Raw genomic sequence first — 14,735 nt, 5'->3', positions numbered from 1 at the left:
ACAATCTAATAGCGATTACTTAATTGCGATTCGCAAAAAATCATAATTAGGTAATCGGAATTGGAAATAATGATATGATACATCTGACCCTTCATTTTTCTTTTCAAAAAGAAAATCCCTGATCTGAGTTCCAGAGACCTCTTCTTACCAGAATCAGTCATTGCTAGTGCATCAAGTGTTGGCTCAAGTCTGAGCTATTCAACCCAATGCGTATTGAGCCTAAAATGCAAAGTTCTATTGCTCAAAGCTGGGAACTGCAAAGCCACACCTTCTACTGTGTAACACCAGTTACTTCCATCTTCGTCTGGCTAGCTTGTCCATTCAGATCTTGTTAGCAAGTCTATTTGGCAATCTGGCTAAAAAAGTCAGTTTTAGATAACCAGATTTTTCAGGCAATAATAGAAACCTTGCCAAGTCTGCAGAGAGCCCACTAGACACTAGGGACTATTTGTGTTGTTAGTGTAGGGGAGATGGCGGCCCAGAATGGGCATGGCAGTGCCCCCACTCCTCCCAAAAAATTACAGTCTTTCTACCTCCCCTGGGGGGTAGGTGGGAGTTAGTACCCCCATTTGGCCCCCAGGTGTTGGTGGGGGGGGCAGAAAATCCTCTAGACACCAGTGGAAAAAGAGGGGTGGGTATTGCCCACCATGGGCATGGCCATACTTGCAGGCCAAATAAATGGAAACAAAGACTTTCTGCCCCCCTGTGGGGCAGATGGGGGTAATTACTCCTGATCCGCACCCTCATCCCTGGGAGAGGGGGGGTGGAGGGGGTAGACAACCCTCTAGATGCCAGGGAATTAAAAAACAATAATGAGGCTGGACTGCCCACCACTAGGGCATGGTTAAGACCCCACACCAAGGGGACCAAAGCATCTCATCTCAATGGCAGGCAAAAGGACATTTGACTAATTTGGGAGTTGATTTTTCATATGGGCCAGGAGAGCTTGGCTAACTTCCAATATTGTCCCATTTACAATAATGAATGGCTGAACTTTTGGGGCTTGGGTAAGCTAGCACCTGGAAAAACATACCAGACCCTGACACTTTTGAAAACTAGACATCTGGGAGAGTCAAGCGTGATGTGATTCACATGCACCTTACACCATTTTCTGCAAACTTCCAACTTTGCCTGAAGACACACATTTTCCCTCTATTTCTGTGAAAACAGAAAAAGATTGTCAGTTTTTGGTGGAAAAATGTGCTGTGTCCATGTTATGTTTTGGGCCGTTTCCTGTTGCGGGCACTAGGTCTTCCCACATAAGTGAAGTACCATTTTTATCAGGAGACTTGGGGGAATGCCGGGTGAAAGGAAGTTTGTGGTTCCCCTCAGATTCCAGAACTTTTCAAAATAGAAATGTAAGGCAAATGTGTATTTTTAGTCAATGTTTGAGGTTTGCAGGGGATTCTGGGGGAAAAATGTGGTGCCAGCCTCACAAGTCAGCCTACCCTGGATACCCCTAGGTGTCTAGTTTTAAAAAAATGTACAGGTTGGCTAGGTGTGCTTAGATGCCGACTGAGCTAGGGTCCAAAATCTAGGGTTTAAGATCTAGGGTTATCACATTGGAAAAGAGGGCCAGTTTTTAGAGGACAAATGTGCAGCGTCCATGTTGCATTTTGGGTTGTTTCTTCTCACGGGTACTAGGCCTACCCACACAAGTGAGGTACCATTTAAAAAAAATATATTTTTAATTTGAGATCCCAAAAAAATCACAGCATACAATTCATATCACACTCAAAGAGAAGGAATTATATAATACCATTTCAAAACAGCACGAGCCCAATTCATCAAATTAATACTGACATTTCTCCTGTGCTAACCCAACCGTCCCTTGGGCTCCTAGGTTATTTTGGTGTCTTCTTTTGGCACCTAAAACTTCCCCAAATTTGAAAGAATCTCGTAATCCCTTCAGCTCTCTTTGCATACATCCACTCCTGTTCCATTTTATTTAGCCATTCCTCAATAGTGGGAATCTTTGAAGTGCATCAATTTTGTAGTAGGAGGGATCTAGCCACAGCCATGGCAATATAGATTAGTTTTACCCTTCTGGGCGCCAATTTCCTCCCGGGGTCATATCCCAAGACCAGCAACCACACAGTAGGGGCTATTTAAATCTGTAGGGCTATTTCTAAAAACCTGAATACCTTGCTCCAAAACTCCTGAATGAGCCTACATCCACTAATCATTTATGTCCAGTTAGCTATAGCCATAGCGTGACATTGAAAACAGCGGGTCGACCAGTTTGGGTGGACCTGGGCTAAAAATTGTGGAGTACGATAGAGGAGCCATTTGCTAAAAAAAATTAAAGCATTCTACGCCAGTTAGCTACTCTTATTATCCTGAAATGTAACCAATAGATTTTCTCCCACAAATCCTTTGTTAATTTTCGCCCTTTTATGTCGCTCCCATTTGCTAGTTGCTTTTAAGAAGAGATCTGGGCCCTTCAGCTCTAAAAGCAGCCTTCTCCACTCGCCTGCTCATCTATCCCCTGAGGGGTCTGCCAGTTCCTTTACTATCTTTTGAGTATCCCGTATTTGATCACAGTCTAAATCGGCTAGACTCTTAAGCATGATTCTGTAAGATCCCATTAGCATAATGTCGCCTTGCACAGCTACCTCTACATTCGCCATGGCTTCCCATTTGTTACCAGCCAAAAAATCTACCACTTTCCCAAAACCGGCATATTCCCACTTCCTAATTATATCCAAGGTAAGTCAAGAGCCAGATTTCAAGATTAATTTGGACATGGCGGTGAAGGTGTTCACAAATAGGATCGCGTACCTCCGAAAAAAGTCTGATTTCTTTCTAAAGAACCACCTCAAAAACTTAGAACAAACTTTCTTTGGGGATTTCACAAGTTGTACAGCATCCCTTATGCTGTGCTCCCTGTATGTTAATTCCCCAAAATCTTGTGAGAATAAGCCGCCGTTGGGCGATGCTACCTTAAATTTAGCCATATATTGTGCAAAAAATGTGAAATAGTAGTCTTGGATATTAGGAAGGGCTAGTCCACCCTTTTCCAAATCCGTATATAAAGTGCATAGTGCCGCGAGGAGTTTTATTGTGACAAATAAACAATATGAATAATGAATCCAGCTTCTTAAAAAAGTGGTAGGTAAGTACGCACGGGATGGCTGCGAATAAAAAAATGAAACAGCAGCAAAATTGCCATTTTATTCAAGGTGACCCTCCCTAATATAGTTAGGGGAAATGATCCCCCACTGGGCTAATAATGCCTGAGTTCTGTGAAGCAGGGGTGCAAAGTTGAGATCATAAAGATCTTCAATGTTTGACGAAAATCTAACCCCCAGGTATCTCTTAGGTCGAGAGTTCATGCAGAGCATCAATTCCAGAAGTAATCTACTAGGGGAGCACCCACAAAGAATAATTTCTGTTTTCTTTTTATTTACCTTATTCCCCCCATTTGCTCAAAGAGAGCACATATTTCAAAAGATTTCTCCTGGGAACTTCTGTTATTATCAAGTAATAAGATAATATCATCAGCATACACATTAATCTTTCCCATCTGCTCATTTGGGGGGCGGGTGGGGGTGGCAAATCAATTCATTTTGTCCAATGGCGATGGCCAATGGTTCAATGAACAAAGCGAACAGTATAGGTGAAAGGGGACATCCCTGAAGAGTGCCCCGACAGACTTGTAGTTTGCAGAGTTAATTATTATGTTTGCTTCCGTATGTTGATACATCCTTTGTACCAACCCCGAGATCTGGGCTGGCACCCTGAATTTAGCTACTATATCAAACAACGTGTCCTATACCACCAGATCAAAGGCTTTTTCTGCATCCAGTAAAAGAATGATAGCGGTATATTGTTAATGGCACAGTATCTAATGCCTCTGCCAGAAAATGTGTATTAGTTGCTAGTTGACGTACAGATATAAACCATTTCTGATCATGATGAACCAATTTGGCAACTACCGAATTGAGACGATTAGCCAGAAGCTTCATTGCAATCTTATAGTCAGTGTTTAAGAGCATAATAGGTTGGTATGAGTTTGGATCTTCCTTATCTTTATCCTTTTTAAAAAACTAACTACATTTCCTGCACGAAAAGAGTTCGATATAGTGCCCCCCTTTAGCATATTATTGATTACGAGCAAAAGAAAAGTCATAAGCACATCACTAAAAGTTTTTAAAAATTCCACTGGGAGGCTGTTGGGGCAGCAAACCATACCATTCAGGAGGTTTTTGATTACCTCCACAAGGTCTGATTTAGTGAACGGGCATGATATAACATACTTATCTTCCTTGGACAACATAGGGATGTCTAACCTAGCTAGGAAATCCCTAGTAGCTACCGAGTTGACTACTTGGTTCTGACTGTATATTCGCCTATAATGTTCTAGCATAACTTCTCCCATTTTCCTATGATCTATATATCTTACCCCCGTGTTTGAGCACTTCAATGCATGGATCATATTAGTAGCCACCTGGTCATGTACTTGCCAAGCTAAAAATCTGCCCTTGAAGTTACTTTCCTCATAAATTCTTTGCTTGTAAGCCTGGTGTATCCCCTCGGACTTGCTAAGATACTGATCAGCGAATGCCTGCTTACCCTGATCCAATTGTTTTTTATGCATACTTGTGGGATGCTTAAGTTATTTATCTAATCTCTTATGCACTTCCTCTTCTAAAGCCTGGGCTTGTTGTCTATTAATATGCCTATTAGCAGCATCCTTTGCAATCACCATCCCTCTAATATATGCTTTTAATGAGTCCCATAAAATGCTGGGGGGGGTCCCAGTCGTGATTTATATTAAGGAATTCTCTTATCTCCTTATTGCAGACCTGGACCTCTTGAAGGTGTTTTATATTAAATGTCCACCTTCTTGGCTGGAGCATATCCCTTTCCACCAGTACTTCCAAAGAAAGTATTGCATGGTCTGAGAGGCCACTGTGGAGTGACTGCTGGCCTTTAAAGTTCAATGTTTTAGTCAGCAAAAAAAATCATTCTGAGACAATGAATCGGCTGGAGAGGCATGTATAATCTCTTTTAGTTGGCAAAACGCTCCTCCAGGGATCTCATAATGTCAGCAATCTTAAACAATTTTGGAAGATTTGCCACCCTGGGTTTTCATTATTTCTTCCCTTTCACTGAGGAATCTATATATGGATCTTGAAGAAAATTAAAGTCTCCTCCCCCCCAAATAATAATTTCACCTGGGACTTGTAACACCAGCGCCCAACTTTATTGCTAATGAAGTCAAGCACTTCGGCCCCAAGCCCCTTAGCCAAAAAGACTGCAGTGCCCCTATTAGCTGCTTGTGCCACTGAGAGCCCCTTATAGTCCGCTCAGTTTTTAAACATGGCAAATTCCTTCAGTTTTTTGGCTTAAACATGAGTCTCTTACAATAAAATTACTGAGGGGTTTTCTGTTTTTACCCATGCTTCAGTGCCCCCCTTCTTCCTGGTATTTAGGCCAATAATATTCCAAGAGACTACTTTTAATAAAAAATGTAAGCCCGCCATTCAAGCAGACTGGTCAGAGAAGCATATTCCAAGAACGATGGCTGATTCAAACCTTTCCCCAAACAATCTTGTTTTGAGATTCTCAAAGTCTCCTTAGCTCCTCTCCCGTGATTCAACCTATACCAGTAACAGTACACATTACTTTTATAGTCTTTGGGATCTCATTTTTACCCCTTCCCATCTTTCCTTTCATGACCTACACCTGGGGCCCTCCCTCCTGGGCACTAAGGGGGCCACTTCCTACCCCCACATGACCCTGCTCCAGCCTACCACCCCTCCAACCCCCACTAATCCCAAAAAGGTGCCTTGACATGGCATCCTAATTGTCAGGAACAACAGAGTTGTGTTAGTAATAGGTTATTTGTGATGCTCTGTGCTACATGTGTACTGCCTGATCTTTCATATACATGATATCCATGGCTACTTGTTCTGCTACCCCAATCTCCTGTTTACATTTCTAATTGAGTGCAAAAAGGTTTTGGCTGCATCAACCGATTGGAGTACATTTGACCAACCCTTAAAAAAGACTTTACGTTTTGATTGTTGCACGGACCTGGCAGGGGTACCTGCTTTTTGAAAGTCAGGCCATCAGTTCCTTAAGTTCACGCCTCCTCCGTGCAGCTAAGGCAGACATATTTGAAAACATTTTGAAAGTAAAGTCGCTAGGAATCTGGTATGCTTTGGCTTTTATTGCCTGGGTAAGAATACGATAATCCCCAGATTTCACCAAAATTGGTCAAGGATATTTTGCCTTAGGAGACTGCACTGCTGGTACTCTATGAGCTTGCATTATAGGAAGGTTCTTATCTACTGATTCAGGAAGGTCTGTAATAAGTTTAATAGTTGTTTGGCTGTTTTCCAGACCTTCTGGCACCCCAGTGAACTTCAAGTTAGATCTAAGTGACCGATTTTCCACATCATCTATCCGAGTCTGCAAGTCAATTAATTCTGATTGACATTTCGCGACTGATGTTTCAGATGTGTGCCCCATCTTCCAAGTCTGAAACTCGTTGCTCCCCCTCTTTGATATGAGTACTCAATTGCTGCATATTGTTACTTATCAAGTTTAGCTGTGCTTCAGTCTTTCGATTTGCCTCTTCCTGAGAAAGTTGTAAGGTTTTCAGCTCACTCAAAATTTGAAAAAGCAGTCTTTCTGTTGGGGTGTCTACGTTCCCCCTTTTACTTTTTCCACCTGGGGTTGATGGTCTAGCTGGGGGTTCTCCTGATCGAACCATAGAGGAACAGCTGTATTTCTGACCTCCTGCGTGGAGGCCCGTTGTCCCTAGAGTTCATAGAACCATTGGGTGATGCGGTCAGCACCAAACCGCTTGAAGTGGGAGGTTGAGAGCTGGGCTGGGAGCTGTCTTGGGTGAGCATTAGAGTGTATCGATCCGGACGGACTTTTGCCATCATATCATTTGACTGAGTTGCCTTCAGGGTTTCCTTCAGTTCCTTACCTCTCCGGGTACTAAACAATGGATATAAATGCACGCACCCAGTTCCATTCACCTGAGTGACACTGGTGTCAGGACTTAGTCCACATTTGTGCTTTGGGTGAAAAGGTTCTTGCCTGGGGTTGTCATATTTAGCCAGATTCCCAAGTTGCCGCCCCCCCCCTTGGCTATCAGTAGCCAGTTCAGTATACTCCACATCCTGCACTGCTTCCAGACTACCATTTTTCAATACCGGTATTAGAGGAGTCGAGCTAGAAGCCAGCAGAGAAATAGAACCAGGCGGCTGGTCAACTGGGGAGGTGCTCTTATATCTTGACCTGCACTTAACATTTTATCAGGGACCATTGGGTGGTTATTCCTCGAATTGCATAACGATTTACCAAACGTAGCTGTAGCAAGGCCCTTAATTTGTGAATCTCGTGGGGACCTTTTCATTGTCGAATCGGGAAGGCAGCTTCCAATCTCCTCTGCGCTGCAGAGGCACCCGGGGGCCACAAGCCGCACCCGTGGATACACAGGCCGCCTCTGTGGCCACCCAGCACACCTGCCCGCCAATCAAACATTTTAATGCCACACTTGCTGATACCTGAAATTAAAAGTTCAGCGCCAGTCCATTGCTTATATATCACTGATGTTTTTCTTTTTTGCGTTCCTTTGAGGAGCGGGGCGGGGATCGTGAACCACCCAGAAGAACAACACGGGTAAGGGAAGAGCTTCCTCCAGTTGTGTGGCACCAGTCTATGTAGTTGGTCTTCTTCCCACCCCCTACTAAACCCTCTGGGCCTTATCCCTCCTACCGTTCCTTTTCAGTTCTTCCCTCAAAGCGGGTTGGATTACCCTTCCTTTTTCCTGTGCCACCTTCGGCTTCATGATAATCGGCCCACATGCCACAATGGTCCAAGCTGGGCACGTCTTTCCTCTGTGGGCATTGGCCTGGTCTCCCTCCTACCGGGCCTCTCCTCTCCGCAGCGCATCTCTCCTCTGCCTTATGTGCATTGGGCTTGCCTCTCTCTTGCCAAGCCTCTCTTCTTCCTTTGGCACGCCAAACACCTTGTCAGTCAGGTCGGATCAATCTGCAGATCTCACAGCGGTCTGCAGTGCAATGCAGCTCGCCTCTCCTCTCCTTTCGTTCTGGCGAGCCAGCTTCCGGATTTGCCTCTAACCGCAGCGAGTCCCTCCTCTCCTGCTAGAAAGTCAATCGCCCGATGAGGTCTGGGTTACAGTGTGACACGTCTCTCTCCTCCTTACTTGTGCACGGCCCCCATGCTGGGCCTCTTGGTTCTTGCAGCAACTCGGGCTGCATCACAGCGTGACCTTCTCATCCTTGCACTATCCCCCTCTGCGTTGTCTGACGATTCAGCTGCGGAGCAGGACAGGAGCTCCTACGCAGCTGCCCCAGCTCCATGTGAATCTACCCTGTGTTATAATCATGTTTGCTCAAGTGAGGTACCATTTTTATCAGGAGACATGTAGGATCATAGGATAGTAGAACACTTTTTAATACCAATCAGCTTTCGTCTCTACCCTCCAAATCATACGCTAGTAGGGTTACCCACAAATTCAAACATGTAGAAGTAACCTCTGCTCCTAAGTTCTACAACTTGTGCCCATTTCAGAAATACTTAAGTTTCCTTAATAGCCATTTTTCATTCTGCCTATGTACTTGGTACTCAATGAAATACCATTGCACGGTGCAGCTCAGTTGTTGCACTGGGTACCTTGGGTTCTTGGAGAAACTACAAACCCTATATATCCTGCAACCAGAGGGGTTTAACGAGCGTAATGGTATATTTCCTTTTTCAATTGGCCACTGTGACAGATAGTTACATATGAAAATGTTGTCCTAAATGCCGTTTTTTCCTACTCATCTGTAATATTTCTTTATTTCAACAGTTACTTTTCTTGGGAGAACCTTGAGGGATCTATACATATAACCCCTTGCTGAATTAGGTATTTTGTTTACTTTTCTGAAATCTATAGATTTTCTAGATCACCCATGGGTTTCATTCTGGTTTTCACCACAAACTGGAAGTAGGTTGAGAGCACAAAAATAGGGAAAATAGGCTGTCTCTTAGAAAAATGCCAAAATTGTGGTACAAAATGTTTTTTTTTTATTCAGCTCTGCATGTTCCTGAAAGCAGGGAAGGTGGTGACTTCAGTACAGCAAACTGTTTTTGGAAGCTATTTTTATAGAACAAGCCACACACTTTAATCTGGAGCACTTTTTACCTATTTAAAAAAAAAACAAATCTACATTTTTCAATGTTTTTGCCTATTTTCACAGTCCCCTCCAGGGGAATCCACAAACACTGTGCACCTTTAGAATCCCCAGGATGTTGGAAAAAAGGACACAAATTTGGTATGGATAACGTATGTAAACAAAACATCATGGAGGCCTAAGGGGGAACTAGCCCAAACAGCCAAAAAGGGCGCAGCACTGGAGGGGGGTTGGTGGGCGGTTCGGAGAGCGGGAGGCCTAGCAGCGAAAGGTGGATTTGTAAAGCGTGGCTCACCACCCTGGGGGGTACACAGGCACTCTCGGCAGTTGTTGTTTGTTGGTGGTTACTCCTCAAATAGCCATGTCTTGAGCTTTTTCCTGAAGTCGAGGAGGGTGTGTGCCTTGTGCAAAGGTGGGGGTCGTTCCAGAACTTTGCTACAAAGTAGGAGAAGGAGCGACCTCTGCTGCTGCAGATTCTTGTGACATGCGCGAGGGCGAGAGTTGTAGAACAAAGCTCCCTGGTTGGCTGCTGGAAAGAGAGTCTGCGGTTGATTAGCTTGGGTCCGATGTTGTGAAGGGCTTTGTATGCAATGGAGATAACCTTGAATTTACACCTCTTGTGCACTGGCAGCCAGTGTAGATCTTTGAGGCGGGGGGTGATGTGGGCCCTTTTTGGAGGCTTAGGATGAGTCTTGGTGCTGCGTTCTGAATGGTCTAGAGGCGGTGGAGGAGCTGGGCTGGGAGTCCGACGTAGAGGTCATTTCCGTAATCTAGTCTGCTCGTGATGATGGCTTTGATGACCGTCTTTCTGGTTTCTGTGGGGATCCATTTGAAAATCTTACATAGCATGCAGAGATTATGGTAGCTGGAGGAGGCCACTGTGTTTATCTGCTGTTTGAAGGTGAGTTAGCTTTCAATGATGATGCCAAGGTTGCTTGCGTGGTTCGTAGGAGTCGGAGGATGTCTGAGCGTGGATGGCAACCAGAAGTCGTCCCAGGGGAAGAGTTTCCTTCCGAAGATGATCACCTCCGTTTTGTCCGTGCTGTTTCAAGCAGTTGGATCTCATCCATTCGGCGAGGTGTGTCATGGCGTTGCTGAATTTGTCTCTGGGGTGGTGTGGTTTTCGGAGAGGGAGAGCATTAGTTGCGTATCGTCAACGTAGGAGATGATCTTGAGTCAAGGGGAACGGATGATCTTGGCCAACGCCATCACGTAGAATTGCCACAATCAAATGCAGCAATTAGTGTTCTATACAGGGAACTGGTGTACTGCCTGTTAGGGTATAAAAAGAACAGTTACAAAAGCAACTCTCCATTTTATAACCATGCCTCCCTATATCTGACCATTCCTTTTGTCGTGTCAGTTCTAAATTATTTGGGTCTTATCTGGTAGTCCTGCCGAACACCAAAAGGAAACTGACATTTTGGAGACAAGCATAACGTGCAGGTTTCTCTTACTCTTCCAGTGAGTTAAGCTCTGGTAGGTCGAAGTGTTAGAAGTCAGAGACATGTGTTAGAGAATCTCTAATTTGCAGGTGTTGTGTAGAGGCCCACCTCCATAATGTAAAATCGACACACACACACCTCTCTCTCTCTCTCTCTCTCTCTCTTTCTCTCATTCTCTCATTCTTTCCACAATATACACTACTTGTCTACAAACCATGTGCATTGGAATGATTGTACATATAAATAACTCAGTAGCTATTCTACAAGTTAGGGCAAAGGTTGAATAGACCACAATCATATTTAATCACACATCCCACCCTATTAGTCTAAAATCTACCTAACCTACAACCAAGTACCTAATAGCATGATTGTGATAGTGCTCATAATATGCATAGTCGTGTAAACCTCAACCTGTTTGTTATTGTGCCATCAGGCCTGAAGACCATACTCTGCATTATAGCATCCCATTCAGCAGTCTGTACGTATGTCCATCCCCTCAGCCCTCACTTGGTACTTATATACCTTTCTTATATTGGTACTTTCTATACAGTGGCATTCTGTGGAGGGGGTAGGGTTTGGCTCGTGCTCAGCTTTTCTTATGCCTTCTTTCAATACCAAAAAAACACAAGGTCATCTCCTTGTAGCCATATTTCAGCTACCACGTTCATGAATAATGTAGACATCAGAGAATGGTTTGTTCACTTCAGTTTAATAAAATATGTCAATTATGCATACATTTTATTAGTGGGAAACGCCGTGAACGACGTTTCCGTAAAAACTAAGTCGTGGTTAACGAAAGCGGAACAACGCTTTCCTTAACCACGACTTCGTTGTTTTGTGCCTTAGCCATGCATGTGCTGAACAACACACATGCGTGGTTAAGGCATAGAACAAGGGAGTCGGCTGAGGAGGACGACTCGATGAGTCAGGTAAGTGGGGTGGGGGTTTGGGGTTTTAGTTTTAGGGTCGGGTGGGGGTTGGGTTTTAGTTTTAGGGATGGGGGGTTGGGTTATTTTTAGTTTTAGGGCCGGGGGCTGGGGTTTTAGTTTTAGGGGCAGGGGGTCGGTGGATTGTTATTTTTAGGGGCAGGGTTGGGGGTCGGGGTTTTAGTTTTCCGGGGGGGGGTGGTGTAGTGGTTTAGGGGCAGGGGAGGGAGGGAAGGGGTATTTTTAGTTTTAGGGGCGGGGGTGGGTGGATCGGGGTATTTTTAGTTTTAGGGGCGGGGTGGGGGGTTGGGGTTTTAGTTTTAGGGGCGGGGTATTTTTAGTTTTAGGGGCAGGGTTGGGAGTCGGGGGGGTTTAGTTTTAGGGGCGGGGTGGGGGGTCGGGTATTTTTAGTTTTAGGGGCAGGGTGAGGGGTTGGGGTTTTAGCTTTAGGGGAGGGGGCAGTTTAGGTATAGGGCGGGGGAGGGAGGAGGGGGGTATTTTTAGTTTTAGGGGCGAGGGTAGGGGGGTTGAGGTATTTGTAGTTTTAGGAGTGGGGGGTCGGGCGGTTTAGGTTTGGGGGGAGGGGTATTTTTAGTTTTAGGGGAGAGGTGGGGGGGTCGGGGTGGTTTAGGTTTTTAGGGGTGGGGGATTGGGTGGTTTAGGTTTTAGGGGTGGGGTTTGGGGTGGTTTTAGGTTTTAGGGGCAGGGTGAGGGGTTGCGGTAATTTTAGGGGTGGGGGTCGAGTATTTTTAGTATTTGGGGGTGGGGGGTCGGGGTGGTTTAGGTTTTTAGGGGTGGGGGATTGGGATGGTTTAGGTTTTTAGGGGTGGGGGATTAGTGTGGTTTAGGTTTTAGGGGTGGGGTTTGGGGTGGTTTTAGGGGCGGGTGAGGGGTTGCGGTAATTTTAGGGGTGGGGGTTGGGGTGGTTTTAGGTTTTAGGGGCGGGATGGGTGGCTCAGGGTAGTTTTAGGGGCCGGGGTGGTTTTAGGTTTAAGGGGTGGGGGTTGGGGTACTTTAGGTTTCAGGGATTGGGTGGGAGTTGGGGTTGTTTTAGGGGCAGGGTGGGGGTCGTGGTAATTTTAGGGACGAGGTGGGGGGTTGGGGTAGTTTTAGGGGCAAGGGTTGCCGTGGTTTTAGGGGAGGGGGCGGGGAGTTGCAGTAAATTTTAGGGGTGGGGTGTGGGGCAAGAGGGGACGCATGCTGGAACCATGCATGCCTATCACTAATGCCTTTACCAGGAATGCCTTTACAACGAAAAATCGTTGTTAAGGCATTTGTGGTAAAGGCATTAGTGGTAACAACGCGGTCGTTGTACCGACCTCGTGGTTCAGGCATGCGTTGTTCCAGCATGCGTTGTTCCGACATATATTCGTGCTCAGCTTTTCTTATGCCTTCTTTCAATACCAAAAAAACACAAGGTCATCTCCTTGTAGCCATATTTCAGCTACCACGTTCATGAATAATGTAGACATCGGAGAATGGTTTGTTCACTTCAGTTTAATAAAATATGTCAATTTGCATACATTTTATTAGCTGTTCTATTTAAACAAGTTGGCCTGCATTCTTAGTCCTGCACGTGCACCGCACACTCCAGCACAAACAGTAAGTGTTCATGTTAGCGTATACGCAGATCTGTATTGTATGTAAAATTAAATACACATAGAAGCCTTGTTACACATATCACTTTTGCCATGGTTTTACCCCTCCCTTTAGATAAGCCAGTATTGTGAAATGTCTCTCTCATAGTTTCCCAAGCTTAGGAAAGGATGAAATATCCCACCAAAGAGAGGAGCTCCACATGCCCTATTATAAACTATTCTGATGCATTACATTGTGAATGTTTTTGCCCTAATAAGGCTCTAGGTGCACAGAACAATCTTCAGGATCATATTTTCTCATACCATATATTCCCATCACTACAGAACCATAAATATGCAACCTCATATTAATGTTTGCCAGGCGGGAAAAGAAAAGCGTGGCAGGTGCTAAATGGTGAGTTCCTGGGAAAGGGCAGCCAGAGACCCCAGCCTCTGTTAAGATATGTGTCTGATTATGCATAAAGATGTCTTAGAATTTGACACACTGAAATATAGCAGGGCTGCCTGTAACCCAAAGTACATCACCTAATGGTGAAATAGTTCAAGAGGGGTTAACAAGTTCATTCTCTTTCTATAAGCATAGTGGAGACCCGGTAGGGGTTCAGGATAAATTTAGTTGGGGAAAGCCATTTAGTGGCTTATTTTTCGATATTTTTAAGTGCAAATTTATCTGAAGCTTTTCATATACTTTTGTTCCTGTGATTTGTGTTCCTGTATCTAATGCCATATTTTCATCAACATGACATTTTTATTACAGGTTTCTAATTATCATCAACATCATTTTAAAATGAGAATTTGTCATAGTAAGGAATGTTTTATGTCTGCATTAAAGTACTCTTGAGGTTTAGCAAGGCAGTTTTGACCTGCCAAAGAAGGGACATGTATATTCACCATGCCAGACACATATCTTTGGGAATTCTTAGACACAGTTCTAGGAGCAGTGATTTGTAGGTGGTCATTTTCTGGAAAAATGGCAGGAACAGCCGGAAGTAGAACTGCCATTTTGTGCAGCCCTCACTGTGTCCTCCACATGGCATTATGCACACCTGACCGGGACCCCCATCTATACAGCACAAGTAAAGCATGTCACACACAGTTCACAAATGGGGGAAAGCACACTCTCCAGTCACACTCTCCAGTTATGGAGTTCTCGAGGGCTGTGCTGCTTTTACTGTGGAGGATCAGTAGGCTACCTTCCCAGCGTATTAGAGGTAGAAAGACATGCGCCACAGTAAGACCCTGTAACCGTTCCTCTTACTTAGCCTGGTGTAAAGGGTTGGGTAATATTCGCTTCTACAAATGATAGTGGTACACTGCAGGTTCATGCTGTGTTCAAAAAAGCCTCATGTTGGTAAAATGTCATGAATACACTGAACACCGCTCAACATACAGTAAGTACAGGAGTGACATGGAAGCAAGCATTCAGTGTTCATTTTGGTTAAAGCAGCAAATTGCAAAAATATAGCATTATTATGCATTTAAAATGGAGTCTTTATGGCCAATGAGTCCCTTCTCGTCTTGACAGTCCATACTAACACATATACTCTAAAAAATAGAAACATTGTGGGTAGTTGCTAGTCATCAAAGTTGAGGGAAACTACAGAA

At 44.5% G+C, this 14,735-nt stretch overlaps 1 protein-coding gene across 1 annotated transcript in view; it reads left to right on the top strand.

Moving 5' to 3' along the window:
• ECT2L (epithelial cell transforming 2 like) overlaps positions 1-14,735 on the top strand; it is a 502,849-nt gene that overhangs the window by 83,490 nt on the left and 404,624 nt on the right. The gene's annotated exons all lie outside the window — the stretch shown is intronic.

Source organism: Pleurodeles waltl, chromosome 5, assembly GCF_031143425.1.
Source record: "Pleurodeles waltl isolate 20211129_DDA chromosome 5, aPleWal1.hap1.20221129, whole genome shotgun sequence".
Classification (NCBI taxonomy): domain Eukaryota; kingdom Metazoa; phylum Chordata; class Amphibia; order Caudata; family Salamandridae; genus Pleurodeles; species Pleurodeles waltl.
Note: the sequence above shows the minus strand (reverse complement) of the source record. Positions and strands in the feature narration are given on the sequence as shown.